The 13264-nt window shown below is 43.6% G+C and overlaps 35 non-coding genes and 2 pseudogenes across 35 annotated transcripts; all 37 read right to left on the reverse strand.

Moving 5' to 3' along the window:
• Positions 1-5690: 5690 nt before the first annotated feature.
• Positions 5691-5809, reverse strand: LOC122148452. Its single transcript, XR_006162386.1, has one exon. It is a non-coding gene; the product is annotated as a 5S ribosomal RNA (ribosomal RNA).
• Positions 5810-5893: 84 nt separating this feature from the next.
• Positions 5894-6013, reverse strand: LOC122148419. The gene has a single exon (XR_006162363.1). It is a non-coding gene; the product is annotated as a 5S ribosomal RNA (ribosomal RNA).
• An 87-nt stretch (positions 6014-6100) lies between these two features.
• On the reverse strand, positions 6101-6219 carry LOC122148457. Its single transcript, XR_006162388.1, has one exon. It is a non-coding gene; the product is annotated as a 5S ribosomal RNA (ribosomal RNA).
• An 85-nt stretch (positions 6220-6304) lies between these two features.
• On the reverse strand, positions 6305-6425 carry LOC122148360. The gene has a single exon (XR_006162305.1). It is a non-coding gene; the product is annotated as a 5S ribosomal RNA (ribosomal RNA).
• Positions 6426-6509: 84 nt separating this feature from the next.
• On the reverse strand, positions 6510-6628 carry LOC122148468. The gene has a single exon (XR_006162397.1). It is a non-coding gene; the product is annotated as a 5S ribosomal RNA (ribosomal RNA).
• An 84-nt stretch (positions 6629-6712) lies between these two features.
• On the reverse strand, positions 6713-6831 carry LOC122148472. Its single transcript, XR_006162401.1, has one exon. It is a non-coding gene; the product is annotated as a 5S ribosomal RNA (ribosomal RNA).
• Positions 6832-6914: 83 nt separating this feature from the next.
• LOC122148474 lies at positions 6915-7033 on the reverse strand. Its single transcript, XR_006162403.1, has one exon. It is a non-coding gene; the product is annotated as a 5S ribosomal RNA (ribosomal RNA).
• Positions 7034-7119: 86 nt separating this feature from the next.
• LOC122148475 lies at positions 7120-7238 on the reverse strand. The gene has a single exon (XR_006162404.1). It is a non-coding gene; the product is annotated as a 5S ribosomal RNA (ribosomal RNA).
• Positions 7239-7322: 84 nt separating this feature from the next.
• Positions 7323-7442, reverse strand: LOC122148324. The gene has a single exon (XR_006162269.1). It is a non-coding gene; the product is annotated as a 5S ribosomal RNA (ribosomal RNA).
• Positions 7443-7527: 85 nt separating this feature from the next.
• Positions 7528-7646, reverse strand: LOC122148413. The gene has a single exon (XR_006162357.1). It is a non-coding gene; the product is annotated as a 5S ribosomal RNA (ribosomal RNA).
• An 86-nt stretch (positions 7647-7732) lies between these two features.
• Positions 7733-7851, reverse strand: LOC122148476. The gene has a single exon (XR_006162405.1). It is a non-coding gene; the product is annotated as a 5S ribosomal RNA (ribosomal RNA).
• Positions 7852-7935: 84 nt separating this feature from the next.
• Positions 7936-8054, reverse strand: LOC122148477. Its single transcript, XR_006162406.1, has one exon. It is a non-coding gene; the product is annotated as a 5S ribosomal RNA (ribosomal RNA).
• Positions 8055-8139: 85 nt separating this feature from the next.
• LOC122148344 lies at positions 8140-8258 on the reverse strand. Its single transcript, XR_006162289.1, has one exon. It is a non-coding gene; the product is annotated as a 5S ribosomal RNA (ribosomal RNA).
• An 84-nt stretch (positions 8259-8342) lies between these two features.
• Positions 8343-8461, reverse strand: LOC122148345. The gene has a single exon (XR_006162290.1). It is a non-coding gene; the product is annotated as a 5S ribosomal RNA (ribosomal RNA).
• Positions 8462-8546: 85 nt separating this feature from the next.
• LOC122148346 lies at positions 8547-8665 on the reverse strand. The gene has a single exon (XR_006162291.1). It is a non-coding gene; the product is annotated as a 5S ribosomal RNA (ribosomal RNA).
• Positions 8666-8752: 87 nt separating this feature from the next.
• Positions 8753-8871, reverse strand: LOC122148337. The gene has a single exon (XR_006162282.1). It is a non-coding gene; the product is annotated as a 5S ribosomal RNA (ribosomal RNA).
• An 84-nt stretch (positions 8872-8955) lies between these two features.
• On the reverse strand, positions 8956-9074 carry LOC122148478. The gene has a single exon (XR_006162407.1). It is a non-coding gene; the product is annotated as a 5S ribosomal RNA (ribosomal RNA).
• An 84-nt stretch (positions 9075-9158) lies between these two features.
• On the reverse strand, positions 9159-9277 carry LOC122148479. Its single transcript, XR_006162408.1, has one exon. It is a non-coding gene; the product is annotated as a 5S ribosomal RNA (ribosomal RNA).
• Positions 9278-9361: 84 nt separating this feature from the next.
• On the reverse strand, positions 9362-9480 carry LOC122148379. The gene has a single exon (XR_006162324.1). It is a non-coding gene; the product is annotated as a 5S ribosomal RNA (ribosomal RNA).
• Positions 9481-9566: 86 nt separating this feature from the next.
• LOC122148371 lies at positions 9567-9686 on the reverse strand. The gene has a single exon (XR_006162316.1). It is a non-coding gene; the product is annotated as a 5S ribosomal RNA (ribosomal RNA).
• Positions 9687-9770: 84 nt separating this feature from the next.
• LOC122148433 lies at positions 9771-9889 on the reverse strand. Its single transcript, XR_006162376.1, has one exon. It is a non-coding gene; the product is annotated as a 5S ribosomal RNA (ribosomal RNA).
• An 84-nt stretch (positions 9890-9973) lies between these two features.
• Positions 9974-10092, reverse strand: LOC122148316. The gene has a single exon (XR_006162261.1). It is a non-coding gene; the product is annotated as a 5S ribosomal RNA (ribosomal RNA).
• An 84-nt stretch (positions 10093-10176) lies between these two features.
• LOC122148396 lies at positions 10177-10295 on the reverse strand. The gene has a single exon (XR_006162341.1). It is a non-coding gene; the product is annotated as a 5S ribosomal RNA (ribosomal RNA).
• Positions 10296-10378: 83 nt separating this feature from the next.
• LOC122148408 lies at positions 10379-10497 on the reverse strand. Its single transcript, XR_006162352.1, has one exon. It is a non-coding gene; the product is annotated as a 5S ribosomal RNA (ribosomal RNA).
• An 84-nt stretch (positions 10498-10581) lies between these two features.
• Positions 10582-10702, reverse strand: LOC122148414. Its single transcript, XR_006162358.1, has one exon. It is a non-coding gene; the product is annotated as a 5S ribosomal RNA (ribosomal RNA).
• Positions 10703-10786: 84 nt separating this feature from the next.
• Positions 10787-10907, reverse strand: LOC122148407. Its single transcript, XR_006162351.1, has one exon. It is a non-coding gene; the product is annotated as a 5S ribosomal RNA (ribosomal RNA).
• An 85-nt stretch (positions 10908-10992) lies between these two features.
• On the reverse strand, positions 10993-11122 carry LOC122148441 (annotated as a pseudogene).
• An 86-nt stretch (positions 11123-11208) lies between these two features.
• Positions 11209-11327, reverse strand: LOC122148304. Its single transcript, XR_006162249.1, has one exon. It is a non-coding gene; the product is annotated as a 5S ribosomal RNA (ribosomal RNA).
• Positions 11328-11410: 83 nt separating this feature from the next.
• Positions 11411-11529, reverse strand: LOC122148347. Its single transcript, XR_006162292.1, has one exon. It is a non-coding gene; the product is annotated as a 5S ribosomal RNA (ribosomal RNA).
• An 84-nt stretch (positions 11530-11613) lies between these two features.
• On the reverse strand, positions 11614-11732 carry LOC122148480. Its single transcript, XR_006162409.1, has one exon. It is a non-coding gene; the product is annotated as a 5S ribosomal RNA (ribosomal RNA).
• An 85-nt stretch (positions 11733-11817) lies between these two features.
• LOC122148481 lies at positions 11818-11936 on the reverse strand. The gene has a single exon (XR_006162410.1). It is a non-coding gene; the product is annotated as a 5S ribosomal RNA (ribosomal RNA).
• Positions 11937-12020: 84 nt separating this feature from the next.
• LOC122148387 lies at positions 12021-12139 on the reverse strand. The gene has a single exon (XR_006162332.1). It is a non-coding gene; the product is annotated as a 5S ribosomal RNA (ribosomal RNA).
• An 88-nt stretch (positions 12140-12227) lies between these two features.
• LOC122148482 lies at positions 12228-12346 on the reverse strand. The gene has a single exon (XR_006162411.1). It is a non-coding gene; the product is annotated as a 5S ribosomal RNA (ribosomal RNA).
• An 85-nt stretch (positions 12347-12431) lies between these two features.
• LOC122148448 lies at positions 12432-12558 on the reverse strand (annotated as a pseudogene).
• Positions 12559-12652: 94 nt separating this feature from the next.
• Positions 12653-12771, reverse strand: LOC122148428. The gene has a single exon (XR_006162370.1). It is a non-coding gene; the product is annotated as a 5S ribosomal RNA (ribosomal RNA).
• Positions 12772-12857: 86 nt separating this feature from the next.
• Positions 12858-12976, reverse strand: LOC122148348. The gene has a single exon (XR_006162293.1). It is a non-coding gene; the product is annotated as a 5S ribosomal RNA (ribosomal RNA).
• A 90-nt stretch (positions 12977-13066) lies between these two features.
• Positions 13067-13185, reverse strand: LOC122148349. The gene has a single exon (XR_006162294.1). It is a non-coding gene; the product is annotated as a 5S ribosomal RNA (ribosomal RNA).
• Between the last annotated feature and the right edge of the window lie 79 nt (positions 13186-13264).

Raw genomic sequence — 13264 nt, forward strand, 5'->3', positions numbered from 1 at the left:
CTTACAGCACCTGGTATTCCCAGGCGGTCTCCCATCCAAGTACTAACCAGGCCCGTCCCTGCTTAGCTTCCGAGATCAGACGAGATCAGACGCGCTCGGGTTTTCCGAGATCAGACGAGATCGGGCGCCGCTCAGGGTTTTTTTTTTTTTTTTTTTTTTTTTTTTTTTTTTTTTTTTTTTTTTTTATACATTACATCTCTTCTAAGAAAAGAAATTTACATCCCAATTAAAAATAAAAAATAAAATAAAAAACAAAGACATTCATATGATTAAATAGATATTTTTCCCCCACATCATTCTGTTCCTGGAAATGCTATTTCAAACTCCTTCAAAATTGAGTAAACCTCCGAAGTAAACACTTTATCAAATTCCTTATTTTTTTGTTCCTGTTTAAAATAACAATACAAACATTCTATATACCTTTTCCAACGTCTTTTAAACAAACACCACACATCCATTATAATTTCTTCTTGTTTTGCAATCCCTCTTCTTTCCCAGATGACTTTTTTCATTAACATTATAAACAGATTGATCACCTTTTTTTCCTTTTTGTTTTTTTCCTTCTCATCAAACCCTAACATAATGATCCTATCCAATTCTGTAACCTCTTGATCTTGCTCCCCTCCCAGGTTTACAATTATAGTTTTGCATTTTTCCTTAAAATCCTTCAGTGCCTTACAGTGTAGAAACACATGTAAAAAATCTTCCTCTTCCTCATTGCATACTTTGCATATGGCACTTTGTTCCATCCCAATTTTTTTAAGTATAACATCAGTAAACAGCACCCTTTGTCTGATATAATACTCAGAATTTTCCAATTTGACCTCAATTATCTCCCCTTTCATGTTTTTCCAAATATCTTCTTCTTTTAAACCTTCAAATGTCTTCTGCCAAAATTTGTTTGCAACAGGTTTCTTAAAAATCATGTCTGAAAAAAAAAAAAACATAAAACATTTTCACTGTACATTCTTTTAAAAACCACAATTTCTCTCCCAGTATTACGTACACATCCTTTTCTTCTTTCCCCCCTTCCATAGTTTCAACCTTTTCTATCCATTCTTTGGGTATTGCATTTTTTATAATTTCATACTTAGTTTTTAGTTCTTGTTTATTAAATTCTTCCTTTGCTTCCTCCATAACATCTACTATATACTGCATTGGTAAAAAGCCTTCTTTATATTCATATAAAACATCTCTTACTTTGACTATTCCAACTTCCATCAATTCTTTAAAATATATTTCCTTCCCTTGGTTTAAAATGCCGGTGTTTAGGAATAATGGCTGATTTAAGATGTTTTCTCTTCCATGTACGTTGTATTGAACAGTAATTAAAAAATTTCCCCAAGCCCTTAAAACTTCTTTATAAAACATTGGCAACCCCTTTGTTATCCATTCTTTTGTTCTCATCCATAACACATTATCTCCCAGATTCAAATTCCCACATTTGTTTAAAAAAATCCCCATTGTTGTTTTCCATTCTGCTTTGTTTCCCTCATCCAGATACTTTTTGACTAATTTGACTCTCAGACTATTCTTCCTTTGCTCAACATCGATTAAACCCAAACCTCCTTTTCCCTCCATCCCTATTAAAGTATTGTACGCAATTCTAGCTGGTTTCCCTACCCATAAAAAATCTAAAAAACATCTTTTCAACCCTCTTTCCACCCACACCGGCATAGATGTCATATATAAAAAATACCACAATTTTGAAGTCATTAAAACATTCAAGATTAAAACCTTCCCTTTTAAATTTAGTGCCCTCAATTTCCAAAAGTTCAGTCTTCTTTCAATGCTTCCCACTATTTCTTCCCACATGATTTCTCTCACTTTATCTTCATCTTTACCCATTAAAATTCCTAAAATCTTCATTTCTTTTACTTCCTTGAATTTAAAATTCTCTTCTAAGTCTGTTGTCTGCCCAAATCTCATATATGCAGTTTTTTCTTCATTTATTTTTCCTCCTGACCCCTTGCAAAATCTCCGTACTATTTCCATTACTTGTTTGACACTTTCTTCTTCTCTAGCAAAAATGGTAGTGTCATCAGCATATTGAAAAATTTTACTCTCTTTCTTTTCCTGTTTGTTCAATCTCTATTCCTTTAATTCCCCTTTCTTGTTTTATGGCTAGTCCAAGCGGTTCTGCCACCAATGAATATAGCAGGGCTGATAAAGGACACCCTTGTCTTATAGATCGTGTTATCCTAAAACATTTTGTTAAAAACCCATTACATTTTATTGTTGTCATTGCTCCCTTGTATAAAAATTTTAATCCATTTAATAAAATTCTCCCCAAACCCAAAACTTTTTAAAATATCAAATAAATATTCGTGTTCCACCCTGTCAAAAGCTTTTTCAAAATCTAAGTTAATTACATAACCTCCTTTACTTTTATCTCTCATGTACCTTATTGTGTCTTTTATACTCATTGTTACATCCGAAATGTCTTTCCCTTTTACTCCATATGCCTGATTTGTTGTAATTATATTTGGCATTATCTGTTTTAATATATTCGCTAAAAGTTTTGCTAAAATCTTTAAATCAGTATTTAACATTGTGATAGGTCTATAATTTTTTAATTCATTTTTTTTCCCCCTTTTTCTTGTATATTACCTTCATCAATCCCATTCCCATTCTTAACATCATTCCTCCTTTTTCAAAAATCTCATCATAAACATCTCTTAAAATATCTACTAAAAGGTCTTTAAAAGTTTGGTAAAACTCACTTCCTAAACCATCAATGCCCGGGCTTTTCTTTTTGTTCAATTCATTTATTGCACTTTCTATTTCTTCTTTACTTATTGTCTGATCGCATTCTTCCTTCTCCTCTTTACTTACTTTAATTTTTATTAATTCCATTAATTCCCTTTTTTCTCTCTCCTTTACTCCTTCCGTACTAAACAATTTTTCAAAATAGTTTTTTACCTCTTCTAAAATTTCCCCACATTCTTGTACCATTTTACCATTTTCTTTTCGTATTTCTTTTATAGTTTCAACTCTTCCTTTTCTTTTTTCAAGATCAAAAAAAAACTTTGTGCATTTTTCTCCTTCTACCAGATATTTAGCTTTACACCTCAACATTGCCCCCTTATATCTATTCTCTTCTATCTCTTTCAGCTCTTCTTGTATTTCTTTTATTTTTTGAATATCTTCTGTTTCATCATTTACTTGCTTCTCCAGTCTTTCTCTTATTTCTTTTTTCTTTATTCTTTTTGCATTTCTGTTTTAACACACAATAACTAATAGTGATTTTTTTCAATAAAAATTTCAAGTTCTCCCACCAGATCCTTTTGTCCTCTAAAATACATTTCATTCTCTTTTTCTTTTTTTATTGTATCTTTTATTGTTGCCACATAATCCTCATCCTTTAAAATGTCTGTATTTAAAAACCCATACCCCTGGCCCTCTTTTCCCAACATCCCAATCCAAATGTACAAAAAAAGGCTTATGATCACTTAAACTCGTTTCTTCATACCTTAACTTCTCTATAAAACATTCTAAATTCCTTGTACATAAAAACCATATCTATTCGTGTTTGATAAATGAAATTTCCTACTATTTGTCTTCTCGAGTATTCTCTTTTGTTTTCATTCCTTTCCCTCCATACATCCATCATATTGTTTTCCTCCATTAGTGATCTTAACTCTTTCCTTCCTGTATCACTTTTGAAACCCATACCCTCCGCTATATCTTGTCTGCTAAAAACTGTATTAAAATCCCCCATCATAATTATATATTTATAATTCCTCACAATTGTCTTGATAGTGTTAAAAAATGATCTCTTTTCTTCTTTTTTCGTTGGTGCATGTATGTTGACCAGTAGTATGTTCTTCTCTTCGTAACTCATTTCCACTATCAAACATTTCCCTATTTCATCTTTGTATATTTCTTTACAGCTTACACCACTGTTTTCCCTTATTAAAATTGCCACACCTCTACCATTTCTTTCATCACCATTATTATACAGAATTCCACCATTCCACCTTTTCCTCATTTCATTTATAGACCTATCTGTCCAATTTGTTTCTTGTAGCATTATTATGTCTTCTTTTTTACACATTTCTTTTACTTTATCAAACTTTCTAACATCTTGAAGTCCTCTTGCATTAAAAGTTACCAACTTTATGAGCATAAGACAGAAAAAAGTATTCATAAAAACCATCATTTATCATTCGATCTCCCCCATGTCCTTTAACAGTTCAAATCGGTTTACATTTTTCAACAAGTCCTCTTTAACTACTTTTTTCCTTACCCCGCCCAAACTTGGTTTTACCTTGATCGATCTTCTTCTTTTCATTTGTATCCCAGCTTTGTCCTCCTTTTCCTCTTCACTGCCCCTTTCAACAGTCTGTTCTTCATTTACAATCCTTTGATGTTCTATTTTGTCTAAAAGTATTTCAACGGTCTCTGCAATTTGCATCTCCGCTTCACCCCCTTGCTGTGATTGTTTATCCTGTATGTAACTTTCTTTTCTCTGTTCTCCTTTGTCCTTATTTTCGTTGGTTTCATTAATCTGTGTTGTTGTTGTTCCTTCCTCTTGCTCCTTTTCACCGTCATGCATCTGCCCACTCACACCTTCTTCATCTTCTTCCTCGTTTCCCATCCAGCATTCACACTTGCTTAGCACCTCCTCGCAATCCGGGCATTTTACCACCCTGCAGTCCCTCGCCATGTGTCCTCTTTCATTGCATTTGTAACATATAAACTGCGGACAGTCTTTCACCATATGCTCTGGGCTCATGCACAACCTACATGTCTTTACCTGCTGGCTATGCATGACCCGAAAGTACTGTGGTCCTTCTGCTGTGACAAACTTGGTGCTATACGGGAGTGAGATCACTTCTCTGGGGAATCTTGTTTTTACAAATCTTGTTCCGTCTTCAATATTTGTGCCAGGATAAAACCTTCTCTTTATTTTAGAGATGGGGAGAACTCCCCATCCTTCCAATTTCTTTAAAATGTCCTCATCGTCCATGTAAACAGGGAGATGCATAAAAGAAAACAACAAAATCTCTGTTTTGACAGTCTTGTTAGCTCACAGGTTTTTCCTTTGATTATTATTCCATTCATCAGCTCCTCGATGTCTTCTCTCGGTCTCCAAAGTCACCTCATAACATCTTGTTTGTTTCGGTCGAACCGCCAAGATTTTCCCTTCTCCAACTTTTTCTGTTACTGAGATTATAATATCCACTTCTCTCACATCATCCAAATCCATTAAGTCCACTGTTACTGTTGCTTCCTTTTTGTAAACTCTTTTCCAGGTTTCCTTCTTTGTTTCTTTTTCATGTCCATCTCTGTGTCTTTGTTCAAGATCGATTTCATTCCCACTCCGTGTTTCTCGTGCCATTGCTGTGGTCATTGCCGGTAATCTGTCCATTTTGAAAATTAAAGCAAAAAAAGCCAAAAAAAACTGCCCCCCCCAAACAGCGTGAGCTGCTGGGAGGAGAAAAAAAAAATCAAACTAAAAAAACAAAATAAAGCTTTTCCAAAAAAAAATAATAAACAAAACACAAATCAAAAGAGGTGAGCCTCTCTCACCAACTGCTCAAACTGCCAACTCACTTCCTGTATTACTCACTAGCGCCACCAGGTTGGTATGGCCGTAAGCGAGGGCTGCTGCAAAGTGTGGGCTATTTAAAGATCAGCAACCCTAATGCGCAATGTATTAGATCCATATTCACTTAAAGAACTAAAGCTTACAGCACCTGGTATTCCCAGGCGGTCTCCCATCCAAGTACTAACCAGGCCCGACCCTGCTTAGCTTCCGAGATCAGACGAGATCGGGCGCGCTCAGGGTGGTATGGCCGTAAGCGAGGGCTGCTGCAAAGTGTGGTCTATTTAAAGATCAGCAACCCTAATGCGCAATGTATTAGATCCATATAGACAAAAAAACTAAAGCTTGCAGCACCTGGTATTCCCAGGCGGTCTCCCATCCAAGTACTAACCAGGCCCGACCCCTGCTTAGCTTCCGAGATCAGACGAGATCGGGCGCGCTCAGGGTGGTATGGCCGTAAGCGAGGGCTGCTGCAAAGTGTGGGCTATTTAAAGATCAGCCACCCTAATGCGCAATGTATTAGATCCATATAGAGAAAAAAAAAACTAAAGCTTACAGCACCTGGTATTCCCAGGCGGTCTCCCATCCAAGTACTAACCAGGCCCGACCCTGCTTAGCTTCCGAGATCAGACGAGATCGGGCGCGCTCAGGGTGGTATGGCCGTAAGCGAAGGCTGCTGCAAAGTGTGGGCTATTTAAAGATCAGCAACCCTAATGCGCAATGTATTAGATCCATATAGAAAAAAAAAACTAAAGCTTACAGCACCTGGTATTCCCAGGCGGTCTCCCATCCAAGTACTAACCAGGCCCGACCCTGCTTAGCTTCCGAGATCAGACGAGATCGGGCGCGCGCTCAGGGTGGTATGGCCGTAAGCGAGGGCTGCTGCAAAGTGTGGGCTATTTAAAGATCAGCACCCCTAATGCGCAATGTATTAGATCCATATAGACAAAAAAACTAAAGCTTACAGCACCTGGTATTCCCAGGCGGTCTCCCATCCAAGTACTAACCAGGCCCGACCCTGCTTAGCTTCCGAGATCAGACGAGATCGGGCGCGCTCAGGGTGGTATGGCCGTAAGCGAGGGCTGCTGCAAAGTGTGGGCTATTTAAAGATCAGCAACCCTAATGCGCAATGTATTAGATCCATATAGACAAAAAAACTAAAGCTTACAGCACCTGGTATTCCCAGGCGGTCTCCCATCCAAGTACTAACCAGGCCCGACCCTGCTTAGCTTCCGAGATCAGACGAGATCGGGCGCGCTCAGGGTGGTATGGCCGTAAGCGAGGGCTGCTGCAAAGTGTGGGCTATTTAAAGATCAGCAACCCTAATGTGCAATGTATTAGATCCATATAGACAAAAAACTAAAGCTTACAGCACCTGGTATTCCCAGGCGGTCTCCCATCCAAGTACTAACCAGGCCCGACCCTGCTTAGCTTCCGAGATCAGACGAGATCGGGCGCGCTCAGGGTGGTATGGCCGTAAGCGAGGGCTGCTGCAAAGTGTGGGCTATTTAAAGATCAGCCCACCCTAATGTGCAGTGTATTAGAATCCATATAGACAAAAAAACTAAAGCTTACAGCACCTGGTATTCCCAGGCGGTCTCCCATCCAAGTACTAACCAGGCCCGACCCTGCTTAGCTTCCGAGATCAGACGAGATCGGGCGCGCTCAGGGTGGTATGGCCGTAAGCGAGGGCTGCTGCAAAGTGTGGGCTATTTAAAGATCAGCAACCCTAATGCGCAATGTATTAGATCCATATAGACAAAAAAACTAAAGCTTACAGCACCTGGTATTCCCAGGCGGTCTCCCATCCAAGTACTAACCAGGCCCGACCCTGCTTAGCTTCCGAGATCAGAACGAGATCGGGCGCGTTCAGGGTGGTATGTCCGTAAGCGAGGGCTGCTGCAAAGTGTGGGCTATTTAAAGATCAGCAACCCTAATGCGCAATGTATTAGATCCATATAGAAAAAAAAAACTAAAGCTTACAGCACCTGGTATTCCCAGGCGGTCTCCCATCCAAGTACTAACCAGGCCCGACCCTGCCTAGCTTCCGAGATCAGACGAGATCGGGCGCGCTCAGGGTGGTATGTCCGTAAGCGAGGGCTGCTGCAAAGTGTGGGCTATTTAAAGATCAGCAACCCTAATGCGCAATGTATTAGGTCCATATTGACAAAAAAAAACTAAAGCTTACAGCACCTGGTATTCCCAGGCGGTCTCCCATCCAAGTACTAACCAGGCCCGACCCTGCTTAGCTTCCGAGATCAGACGAGATCGGGCGCGCTCAGGGTGGTATGGCCGTAAGCGAGGGCTGCTGCAAAGTGTGGGCTATTTAAAGATCAGCAACCCTAATGCGCAATGTATTAGATCCATATAGACAAAAAAACTAAAGCTTACAGCACCTGGTATTCCCAGGCGGTCTCCCATCCAAGTACTAACCAGGCCCGACCCTGCTTAGCTTCCGAGATCAGACGAGATCGGGCGCGCTCAGGGTGGTATGGCCGTAAGCGAGGGCTGCTGCAAAGTGTGGGCTATTTAAAGATCAGCAACCCTAATGCGCAATGTATTAGATCCATATAGACAAAAAAAACTAAAGCTTACAGCACCTGGTATTCCCAGGCGGTCTCCCATCCAAGTACTAACCAGGCCCGACCCTGCTTAGCTTCCGAGATCAGACGAGATCGGGCGCGCTCAGGGTGGTATGTCCGTAAGCGAGGGCTGCTGCAAAGTGTGGGCTATTTAAAGATCAGCAACCCTAATGCGCAATATATTAGATCCATATAGAAAAAAAAACTAAAGCTTACAGCACCTGGTATTCCCAGGCGGTCTCCCATCCAAGTACTAACCAGGCCCGACCCTGCTTAGCTTCCGAGATCAGACGAGATCGGGCGCGCTCAGGGTGGTATGTCCGTAAGCGAGGGCTGCTGCAAAGTGTGGGCTATTTAAAGATCAGCAACCCTAATGCGCAATGTATTAGATCCATATAGACAAAAAAAACTAAAGCTTACAGCACCTGGTATTCCCAGGCGGTCTCCCATCCAAGTACTAACCAGGCCCGACCCTGCTTAGCTTCCGAGATCAGACGAGATCGGGCGCGCTCAGGGTGGTATGTCCGTAAGCGAGGGCTGCTGCAAAGTGTGGGCTATTTAAAGATCAGCAACCCTAATGCGCAATGTATTAGATCCATATAGACAAAAAAAAAACTAAAGCTTACAGCACCTGGTATTCCCAGGCGGTCTCCCATCCAAGTACTAACCAGGCCCGACCCTGCTTAGCTTCCGAGATCAGACGAGATCGGGCGCGCTCAGGGTGGTATAGCCGTAAGAGAGGGCTGCTGCAAAGTGTGGGCTATTTAAAGATCAGCAACCCTAATGCGCAATGTATTAGATCCATATAGACAAAAAAACTAAAGCTTACAGCACCTGGTATTCCCAGGCGGTCTCCCATCCAAGTACTAACCAGGCCCGACCCTGCTTAGCTTCCGAGATCAGACGAGATCGGGCGCGCTCAGGGTGGTATGGCCGTAAGCGAGGGCTGCTGCAAAGTGTGGGCTATTTAAAGATCAGCAACCCTAATGCGCAATGTATTAGATCCATATAGACAAAAAAACTAAAGCTTACAGCACCTGGTATTCCCAGGCGGTCTCCCATCCAAGTACTAACCAGGCCCGACCCTGCTTAGCTTCCGAGATCAGACGAGATCGGGCGCGCTCAGGGTGGTATGGCCGTAAGCGAGGGCTGCTGCAAAGTGTGGGCTATTTAAAGATCAGCAACCCTAATGCGCAATGTATTAGATCAATTTTGACGAAAAAACTAAAGCTTACAGCACCTTGTATTCCCAGGCGGTCTCCCATCCAAGTACTAACCAGGCCCGACCCTGCTTAGCTTCCGAGATCAGACGAGATCGGGCGCGCTCAGGGTGGTATGGCCGTAAGCGAGGGCTGCTGCAAAGTGTGGGCTATTTAAAGATCAGCCACCCTAATGTGCAATATATTAGATCCATTTTGAAAAAAAAAAACTAAAGCTTACAGCACCTGGTATTCCCAGGCGGTCTCCCATCCAAGTACTAACCAGGCCCGACCCTGCTTAGCTTCCGAGATCAGACGAGATCGGGCGCGCTCAGGGGTGGTATGGCCGTAAGCGAGGGCTGCTGCAAAGTGTGGTCTATTTAAAGATCAGCAACCCTAATGCGCAATGTATTAGATCCATATAGACAAAAAAACTAAAGCTTGCAGCACCTGGTATTCCCAGGCGGTCTCCCATCCAAGTACTAACCAGGCCCGACCCTGCTTAGCTTCCGAGATCAGACTAGATCGGGCGCGCTCAGGGTGGTATGTCCGTAAGCGAGGGCTGCTGCAAAGTGTGGGCTATTTAAAGATCAGCAACCCTAATGCGCAATGTATTAGATCCATATAGACAAAAAAACTAAAGCTTGCAGCACCTGGTATTCCCAGGCGGTCTCCCATCCAAGTACTAACCAGGCCCGACCCTGCTTAGCTTCCGAGATCAGACGAGATCGGGCGCTCTCAGGGTGGTATGGCCGTAAGCGAGGGCTGCTGCAAAGTGTGGGCTATTTAAAGATCAGCCACCCTAATGCGCAATGTATTAGATCCATATAGACAAAAAAACTAAAGCTTACAGCACCTGGCATTCCCAGGCGGTCTCGCATCCAAGTACTAACCAGGCCCGACCCTGCTTAGCTTCCGAGATCAGACGAGATCGGGCGCGCTCAGGGTGGTATGGCCGTAAGCGAGGGCTGCTGCAAAGTGTGGGCTATTTAAAGATCAGCAACCCTAATGCGCAATGTATTAGATCCATATAGAAAAAAAACTAAAGCTTACAGCACCTGGTATTCCCAGGCGGTCTCCCATCCAAATACTAACCAGGCCTGACCCTGTTTAGCTTCCGAGATCAGACGAGATCGGGCGCGCTCAGGGTGGTATGGCCGTAAGCGAGGGCTGCTGCAAAGTGTGGGCTATTTAAAGATCAGCCACCCTAATGCGCAATGTATTAGATCAATTTTGACGAAAAAACTAAAGCTTACAGCACCTGGTATTCCCAGGCGGTCTCCTATCCAAGTACTAACCAGGCCCGACCCTGCTTAGCTTCCGAGATCAGACGAGAGATCGGGCGCGCTCAGGGTGGTATGGCCGTAAGCGAGGGCTGCTGCAAAGTGTGGGCTATTTAAAGATCAGCAACCCTAATGCTCAATGTATTAGATCCATATAGAAAAAAAAACTAAAGCTTACAGCACCTGGTATTCCCAGGCGGTGCCTCCCATCCAAGTACTAACCAGGCCCGACCCTGCTTAGCTTCCGAGATCAGACGAGATCGGGCGCGCTCAGGGTGGTATGGCCGTAAGCGAGGGCTGCTGCAAAGTGTGGGCTATTTAAAGATCAGCCACCCTAATGTGCAGTATATTAGGTCCATATTGACGAAAAAAACTAAAGCTTACAGCACCTGGTATTGGTATTCCCAGGCGGTCTCCCATCCAAGTACTAACCAGGCCCGACCCTGCTTAGCTTAGCTTCCGAGATCAGACGAGATCGGGCGCGCTCAGGGTGGTATGGCCGTAAGCGAGGGCTGCTGCAAAGTGTGGGCTATTTAAAGATCAGCAACCCTAATGAGCAATGTATTAGGTCCATATTGACAAAATAAACTAAACGCTTACAGCACCTGGTATTCCCAGGAGGTCTCCCATCCAAGTACTAACCAGGCCCGACCCTGCTTAGCTTCCGAGATCAGACGAGATCGGGCGCGCTCAGGGTGGTATGGCCGTAAGCGAGGGCTGCTGGAAAGTGTGGGCTATTTAAAGATCAGCAACCCTAATGCGCAATGTATTAGATCCATATAGAAAAAAAACTAAAGCTTACAGCACCTGGTATTCCCAGGCGGTCTCCCATCCAAGTACTAACCAGGCCCGACCCTGCTTAGCTTCCGAGATCAGACGAGATCGGGCGCGCTCAGGGTGGTATGTCCGTAAGCGAGGGCTGCTGCAAAGTGTGGGCTATTTAAAGATCAGCAACCCTAATGCGCAATGTATTAGATCCATATAGAGAAAAAAACTAAAGCTTACAGCACCTGGTATTCCCAGGCGGTCTCCCATCCAAGTACTAACCAGGCCCGACCCTGCTTAGCTTCCGAGATCAGACGAGATCGGGCGCGCTCAGGGTGGTATGGCCGTAAGCGAGGGCTGCTGCAAAGTGTGGGCTATTTAAAGATTAGCAACCCTAATGCGCAATGTATTAGGTCCATATTGACAAAAAAAACTAAAGCTTACAGCACCTGGTATTCCCAGGCGGTCTCCCATCCAAGTACTAACCAGGCCCGACCCTGCTTAGCTTCCGAGATCAGACGAGATCGGGCGCGCTCAGGGTGGTATGGCCGTAAGCGAGGGCTGCTGCAAAGTGTGGTCTATTTAAAGATCAGCAACCCTAATGCGCAATGTATTAGATCCATATAGATAAAAAAACTAAAGCTTACAGCACCTGGTATTCCCAGGCGGTCTCCCATCCAAGTACTAACCAGGCCCGACCCTGCTTAGCTTCCGAGATCAGACGAGATAGGGCGTGCTCAGGGTGGTATGGCCGTAAGCGAGGGCTGCTGCAAAGTGTGGGCTATTTAAATAAAGATCAGCAACCCTAATGCGCAATGTATTAGATCCATATAGACAAAAAAACTAAAGCTTACAGCACCTGGTATTCCCAGGCGGTCTCCCATCCAAGTACTAACCAGGCCCGACCCTGCTTAGCTTCCGAGATCAGACGAGATCGGGCGCGCTCAGGGTGGTATGGCCGTAAGCGAGGGCTGCTGCAAAGTGTGGGCTATTTAAAGATCAGCAACCCTAATGCGCAATGTATTAGATCCATATAGAAAAAAAAAACTAAAGCTTACAGCACCTGGTATTCCCAGGCGGTCTCCCATCCAAGTACTAACCAGGCCCGACCCTGCTTAGCTCCTGAGCTTCCGAGATCAGACGAGATCGGGCGCGCTCAGGGTGGTATGGCCGGCGGTAAGCGGGGGCTGCTGCAAAGTGTGGGCTATTTAAAGATCAGCAACCCTAATGCGCAATGTATTAGATCCATATTTGATTAAAAAAAAAAACTAAAGCTTACAGCACCTGGTATTCCCAGGCGGTCTCCCATCCAAGTACTAACCAGGCCCGACCCTGCTTAGCTTCCTAGATCAGACTAGATCGGGCGTGCTCAGGGTGGTATGGCCGTAAGCGAGGGCTGCTGCAAAGTGTGGGCTATTTAAAGATCAGCAACCTTAATGCGCAATGTATTAGATCCATATAGAGAAAAAAAAACTAAAGCTTACAGCACCTGGTATTCCCAGGCGGTCTCCCATCCAAGTACTAACCAGGCCCGACCCTGCTTAGCTTCCGAGATCAGACGAGATCGGGCGCGCTCAGGGTGGTATGTCCGTAAGCGAGGGCTGCTGCAAAGTGTGGGCTATTTAAAGATCAGATCAGCAACCCTAATGCGCAATGTATTAGAGCCATATAGACAAAAAAAACTAAAGCTTACAGCACCTGGTATTCCCAGGCGGTCTCCCATCCAAGTACTAACCAGGCCCGACCCTGCTTAGCTTCCGAGATCAGACGAGATCGGGCGCGCTCAGGGTGGTATGTCCGTAAGCGAGGGCTGCTGCAAAGTGTGGGCTATTTAAAGATCAGCCACCCTAATGTGCAGTATATTAGATCAATTTTGACGAAAAA

This window comes from Cyprinus carpio, chromosome A17 (assembly GCF_018340385.1).
Source record: "Cyprinus carpio isolate SPL01 chromosome A17, ASM1834038v1, whole genome shotgun sequence".
Taxonomy (NCBI): domain Eukaryota; kingdom Metazoa; phylum Chordata; class Actinopteri; order Cypriniformes; family Cyprinidae; genus Cyprinus; species Cyprinus carpio.